Raw genomic sequence first — 7994 nt, forward strand, 5'->3', positions numbered from 1 at the left:
ACTTATAATTAGAACCCTCCTCCTTTCCACTCAGGATCTGCCCCAAAGTGGGCATATCCACAACACAACACAGCCCAGATTGATCGCAAAATAGAATGTTTGTGTTAAAGAGGGAAATTTTGTCTAGTTTGGTGAGGGAAGGAAGGAAATAAGCACCCTCAAGATGCACAAGGCATGCACACAGGCATGCTGTTTTCCTATTGGAATCGTGCAAAATGGCATAGCTATACCCTTATGCGTTTACCCCTGCGGTTTCTCCCAGGGGCAATATTTTTCATTTTTTTTTTTACATAATGATTTTGGGTATATTCTGATTCTCTTAAGAGTGTTGTTGTGTCACAATGTGAAAGTTGCCCGCTATTAAAGGGTGCACCCTCGTATTTAGGCCAGAAATATGTCCGCCGAGCTCATTAATAAAAGTTATACACTGAAAATATTCTATATTAGAGGGTCCTGAGAGCCATGGAACTGAGGAAATGAAGAAATATGAGACTGGACCTCTGGGCCGGACTCAAGGCTTTCAATTCCGAGCGATTTGGATGCAATCGGGTTTGAAAGTGGCACTATTTGAGCCATTTTGTCGAGGGAGGGGTTTTCAAAATGGTTACTTTTCTGGACAGGGATATTTTCTGCATTTTACGGGTGGTCTGCTTCTAGTGAAAATTTCTCAAAAATTCATGAGTCAACCCCCCCCCGAAAATTGAAAGGAAAATGAAAGAGGACATGTGGAACATCATTTTGCTGTGCAACCTGAACACCTGTGAGAGTTGTGAGTATTTTTTAAATATTTGTGAAGTATGTGGAGTTATCACTGCTGTCTATGGGAATTTATTTTTAGCGGTGCACCCTGTTGGGTTTATTCTGTAGCGCCATCCCACGACGAAGATGTGCCAATGAGAAACATTATTTTATCAAAGCTGGTCTCCTGGGTAGTGAGAACTTTTCCCTGGACACAATTGAAATAATTGGGGCTGGGGATGGAACTTACCGAAGCTGGCATGGGCAAGGGTGTATAATTCACGGTAAGATTCCAAGTTTACGAATATTTTCAAAATGAACAGTCAATTTTGGATTTCACAACCATTTTTACTTGGACAAAGCTTTGATCTCTGCAGTATCTTTGTACTGTAAATATGTATAAATCTACAATCATAATTTACGGATCGGATGTGATGAAAATTGAAAAGCATTTAGCCTATTTCAATAGGATAAATAAATGACACTGAAGGAGGTACAAAAAAAGGCTACTGGTGTACAAATTTAGTGTTGGAGATTTGTGAATTTTACTACAGAGAAAAAGCAGTTTTTCAAAATTGGAAACACGAAAGATCGAATAATAAGTTTGTCGGAAATTGATAAAAAGGAAAAATTATTAAAAGAAACAGGTGAGTATCGAGTTGGCCCAGCGGTCTCGTACCCTTACTGTGAAGTTAGGGTGGTGAGAGAATTTGCTTTAGTCTCATATTCGATCCACTGAGCTACGGCTCACCTCGACAAACACTTGGCAGGAATTAGATTATTAAACGTTCGTCAGTGATGGTGCAAATTCACGGTGATGCAATGCATTGACATTCAGCCGCGTCCGAAACGGGCCTCCGGAGCTATAGCTAGGTCTGCGCGTCTCCGCGCATTTCCAACGGAATGAAGACCTAGACCTAGACAACAAATTCGGATGCAGCCTATGTGTGAGTTTTACTCTGTAGCGCCATCGTGCGACGGAGATGTGCCAATGAGAGACATGTTAATATCAATGTCCGTTTCTTGGTTGTGAGAACTTTTCCCTACATACGACTGAATTTTCAATATGCGATAAGTGCCATTTCGGTACTTTTCAAAATGCTTCCCCACTCTCAGTTTCCTGCAGTCAGTTTCTACAGTTTTATGACAGCAAAACATATTTTTCATGAGCCAAAATAGTGAAAAGAATTTTAGGCACACGTTGTACACGGCTAAAGCTCTTCAATCCTTCATAATTGTGTAAATTTTGCATGTTTTTCAAATTGTTATGCCATTTTGGAAAGAAACCCATCAAATAGGGCTGGGGATTGATCCAATGGAAGTAGAGGCGGGCAGGGTTGGAAAATCATGAAACGGTGAGATTCCAAGGTTATGCACCATTATAATTCAAATGAACAACCGATTGCTGATTCTGCTCACAAGCATTGTACTCGGACAAGACGTTGATCAGTGTATTGTCTCGGACTGGGATAAATTAAACTACTGATTGATGGCGCGTTCCTACTTTACTCGTGGTCTGATCTATAGAGCAATTTATTATAACAATCAGCACTTGTTGATACGATGCATTGAACTTGGAGGAGTATGGATGGATGTAACTGGCCATAATTATACATTTATCATTCACAGATCGGATGGCATGAAAAGTGAAAAGTATATATTCCGCTTCAGTTTAAACAAATGAATTACACAGAGAGTTAAAAAAGGCCACTGATGTAACTTAAACATACCCTTTTAGGGTATTTTGAATTTTTCACTACAAAGAAAACGCTTAAGTCGTTTGAAACGATTGGAACAAGAGAAAAATAAATATGAAGTTTCAGATTAAAAAAGAACCAAAACGGAAAAAGGTGAGTATCGAGTTGGCCCAGCGGTCTCTTACCCTTACTGGGAAGTTAGGGTGGTGAGAGAATTTGCTTTAGTCTCATATTCGATCCACTGAGCTACGGCTCACCTCGAAAAACAGTTGGCAGGAATTAGATTATTAAACGTTCGTCAGTGATGGTGCAATTCATCAGTGTGATGCAATGCTTTGAAATTCAGCTGCGTCCGAAACGGGCATCCAGAGCTATAGCTAGGTCTGCGCCTCTCCGCGCATTTCCAATGGAGTGAATACCTAGACCTAGCCCTAGACAACAAATTCGGATGCAGCCTATGTGTGAGTTTTATTCTGTAGCGCCATCGTGCGGCGGAGATGTGCCAATGAGAGACATGTTAATATTAAAGTCCGTTTCTGGGTTGTGAGAACTTTTCCCTACATACAACTGAATTTTCAATATGCGATAAGTGCCATTTCGGTACTTTTCAAAATGCTTCCCCACTCTCAGTTTCCTGCAGTCAGTTTCTACAGTTTTATGACAGCAAAACATATTTTTCATGAGCCAAAATAGTGAAAAGAATTTTAGGCACACGTTGTACACGGCTAAAGCTTTTCAATCCTTCATAATTGTGTAAATTTTGCATGTTTTTCAAATTGTTATGCCATTTTGGAAAGAAACCCATCAAATAGGCCTGGAGATTGATCCAATGGAAGTAGAGGCGGGCAGGGTTGGAAAATCATGAAACGGTGAGATTCCAAGGTTATGCACCATTATAATTCAAATGAACAACCGATTGCTGATTCTGCTCACAAGCATTGTACTCGGACAAGACGTTGATCAGTGTATTGTCTCGGACTGGGATAAATTAAACTACTGATTGATGGCGCGTTCCTACTTTACTCGTGGTCTGATCTATAGAGCAATTTATTATAACAATCAGCACTTGTTGATACGATGCATTGAACTTGGAGGAGTATGGATGGATGTAACTGGCCATAATTATACATTTATCATTCACAGATCGGATGGCATGAAAAGTGAAAAGTATATATTCCGCTTCAGTTTAAACAAATGAATTACACAGAGAGTTAAAAAAGGCCACTGATGTAACTTAAACATACCCTTTTAGGGTATTTTGAATTTTTCACTACAAAGAAAACGCTTAAGTCGTTTGAAACGATTGGAACAAGAGAAAAATAAATATGAAGTTTCAGATTAAAAAAGAACCAAAACGGAAAAAGGTGAGTATCGAGTTGGCCCAGCGGTCTCTTACCCTTACTGGGAAGTTAGGGTGGTGAGAGAATTTGCTTTAGTCTCATATTCGATCCACTGAGCTACGGCTCACCTCGAAAAACAGTTGGCAGGAATTAGATTATTAAACGTTCGTCAGTGATGGTGCAATTCATCAGTGTGATGCAATGCTTTGAAATTCAGCTGCGTCCGAAACGGGCATCCAGAGCTATAGCTAGGTCTGCGCCTCTCCGCGCATTTCCAATGGAGTGAATACCTAGACCTAGCCCTAGACAACAAATTCGGATGCAGCCTATGTGTGAGTTTTATTCTGTAGCGCCATCGTGCGGCGGAGATGTGCCAATGAGAGACATGTTAATATTAAAGTCCGTTTCTGGGTTGTGAGAACTTTTCCCTACATACAACTGAATTTTCAATATGCGATAAGTGCCATTTCGGTACTTTTCAAAATGCTTCCCCACTCTCAGTTTCCTGCAGTCAGTTTCTACAGTTTTATGACAGCAAAACATATTTTTCATGAGCCAAAATAGTGAAAAGAATTTTAGGCACACGTTGTACACGGCTAAAGCTTTTCAATCCTTCATAATTGTGTAAATTTTGCATGTTTTTCAAATTGTTATGCCATTTTGGAAAGAAACCCATCAAATAGGCCTGGAGATTGATCCAATGGAAGTAGAGGCGGGCAGGGTTGGAAAATCATGAAACGGTGAGATTCCAAGGTTATGCACCATTATAATTCAAATGAACAACCGATTGCTGATTCTGCTCACAAGCATTGTACTCGGACAAGACGTTGATCAGTGTATTGTCTCGGACTGGGATAAATTAAACTACTGATTGATGGCGCGTTCCTACTTTACTCGTGGTCTGATCTATAGAGCAATTTATTATAACAATCAGCACTTGTTGATACGATGCATTGAACTTGGAGGAGTATGGATGGATGTAACTGGCCATAATTATACATTTATCATTCACAGATCGGATGGCATGAAAAGTGAAAAGTATATATTCCGCTTCAGTTTAAACAAATGAATTACACAGAGAGTTAAAAAAGGCCACTGATGTAACTTAAACATACCCTTTTAGGGTATTTTGAATTTTTCACTACAAAGAAAACGCTTAAGTCGTTTGAAACGATTGGAACAAGAGAAAAATAAATATGAAGTTTCAGATTAAAAAAGAACCAAAACGGAAAAAGGTGAGTATCGAGTTGGCCCAGCGGTCTCTTACCCTTACTGGGAAGTTAGGGTGGTGAGAGAATTTGCTTTAGTCTCATATTCGATCCACTGAGCTACGGCTCACCTCGAAAAACAGTTGGCAGGAATTAGATTATTAAACGTTCGTCAGTGATGGTGCAATTCATCAGTGTGATGCAATGCTTTGAAATTCAGCTGCGTCCGAAACGGGCATCCAGAGCTATAGCTAGGTCTGCGCCTCTCCGCGCATTTCCAATGGAGTGAATACCTAGACCTAGCCCTAGACAACAAATTCGGATGCAGCCTATGTGTGAGTTTTATTCTGTAGCGCCATCGTGCGGCGGAGATGTGCCAATGAGAGACATGTTAATATTAAAGTCCGTTTCTGGGTTGTGAGAACTTTTCCCTACATACAACTGAATTTTCAATATGCGATAAGTGCCATTTCGGTACTTTTCAAAATGCTTCCCCACTCTCAGTTTCCTGCAGTCAGTTTCTACAGTGTTATGACAGCAAAACATATTTTTCATGAGCCAAAATAGTGAAAAGAATTTTAGGCACACGTTGTACACGGCTAAAGCTCTTCAATCCTTCATAATTGTGTAAATTTTGCATGTTTTTCAAATTGTTATGCCATTTTGGAAAGAAACCCATCAAATAGGGCTGGGGATTGATCCAATGGAGGTAGAGGCGGGCAGGGTTGGAAAATCATGAAACGGTGAGATTCCAAGGTTATGCACCATTATAATTCAAATGAACAACCGATTGCTGATTCTGCTCACAAGCATTGTACTCGGACAAGACGTTGATCAGTGTATTGTCTCGGACTGGGATAAATTAAACTACTGATTGATGGTGCCTTCCTACTTTACTCGTGGTCTGATCTATAGAGCAATTTATTATAACAATCAGCACTTGTTGATAAGATGCATTGAACTTGGAGGAGTATGGATGGATGTAACTGGCCATAATTATACATTTATCATTCACAGATCGGATGGCATGAAAAGTGAAAAGTATATATTCCGCTTCAGTTTAAACAAATGAATTACACAGAGAGTTAAAAAAGGCCACTGATGTAACTTAAACATACCCTTTTAGGGTATTTTGAATTTTTCACTACAAAGAAAACGCTTAAGTCGTTTGAAACGATTGGAACAAGAGAAAAATAAATATGAAGTTTCAGATTAAAAAAGAACCAAAACGGAAAAAGGTGAGTATCGAGTTGGCCCAGCGGTCTCTTACCCTTACTGGGAAGTTAGGGTGGTGAGAGAATTTGCTTTAGTCTCATATTCGATCCACTGAGCTACGGCTCACCTCGAAAAACAGTTGGCAGGAATTAGATTATTAAACGTTCGTCAGTGATGGTGCAATTCATCAGTGTGATGCAATGCTTTGAAATTCAGCTGCGTCCGAAACGGCATCCAGAGCTATAGCTAGACAACAAATTCAGATGAAGCCTATATGTGTGTTTTATTCTGTAGCGCCATCGTACGACGGAGATATGCCAATGAGAGACATGTTAATACCAAAGTCTGTTTCTGGGTCGTGAGAACTTTTTCTTACGCACAACTGAATTTCCAGTTTGCAAAAAGTGCCATTTCGGTACTGTCAGAATCATAATTGTTGAATTTTTTTATTTTTTCAAATGCATATATTATTTTGGAGCCTTCAGTTTGGTTGGGGATGCATCCGATGGGCAGGATTGGATAATAAATGGTAACATTCCAAGTTTTGCATGATACTTATTAAAATGAACTAATTTCTGATTTATCTCACAAGCATATTCAATTGGAAAAGATTTTAATCAGCGCATTGTCTTTGCACTGGGAAAAATTAAACTACTGATTGATAGCGCTCTCCTACTCAACTGATACTCTGATCTATCGTAATTTATTGTAACAATCAGTAATTATTCCTACGGTGCATGTAACTTGCCATAATTTTATATTTATTACCCACAGATCGGCTGGCATGAAAAGGGAAAAGTATATATCCTCTTCAGTTTAAAAAACAGAATTACATTGGAGGGATAAAAAGGCCTATTGGTGTAATAATTCAAGACCGCATTTTCGTGTATGATGAATTTTCCGAACAAACAAAATGTTAGAGCAGTATTTCACGATCGCTAACATGAGAGAAGTAAGAGAAGTTTTATATGAAAAAAAGAATTTAAAAAGAAAAAATAGAAAAAGGTGAGTATTGAGTTGGCCCAGCGGCCTCGTACCCTTACTGTGAAGTTAGGGTGGTGAGAAAATTTGATGAGCTACGTCTCACCTCGAAAAACAGTTGGCAGGAACTAAATTATTAAGCTTTCGTCAGTGATTGTGCAATTCATCTGTGTGATGCAATGCATTGAAATTCAGCCTCGCCCGAAAAGGGCCTCCAGAGCTATAGCTGGGTTTGCGCGTCTCCACGCATTTCCAATGGAGTGAAGACCTAGACCTAGCCCTAGACAACCAATTTGGATGCAGCCTATTTGTTGGTTTTATTCTATAGCTCCCCCTTCGACGGAGATGTGCTAAGGAGAGACATATGTTTATCAAGGCAAGTTGCTCTTTCATTTTACGATTGTGTTCTGCGAGTTTTTTACCTTGCACAATTTGTTTAGGGTTTTTAATTTTGGTTTTGCCTGTCACTTGGGTCAAAGCTATCACTTCGCTCGTCGTTTTGTTCACTTCGATTTGTTTGCTTTGTCGCTTGCTTCGCTTCGCTCATCTTTGTTGCTATTTGTTACAAAGCAAGAAAGGTTTTGTTCCGATTTTTTGTTGAAAGAAAGATTTATTTGTAATTAATGCGCCAACTCGCGGACTAAGGTAACTTCCATACTTTTAACAAACTTCCGTGAGAAATTGCCCCATGCTCAAACTATGGGGTCTCGTTCCAGATTTGGTGTTAATGTGTCTTCCGAATCCAACGTAACGTCTAAACCCATAAATTCGATCGGAAGCGAAAGCCCCAAAAGTCGAAAATACAACGACAACAA

Source organism: Acanthaster planci, linkage group LG06, assembly GCF_054643075.1.
Source record: "Acanthaster planci isolate LZ-2023a linkage group LG06, COTS_SCS, whole genome shotgun sequence".
NCBI classification, from domain to species: Eukaryota; Metazoa; Echinodermata; class Asteroidea; order Valvatida; family Acanthasteridae; genus Acanthaster; species Acanthaster planci.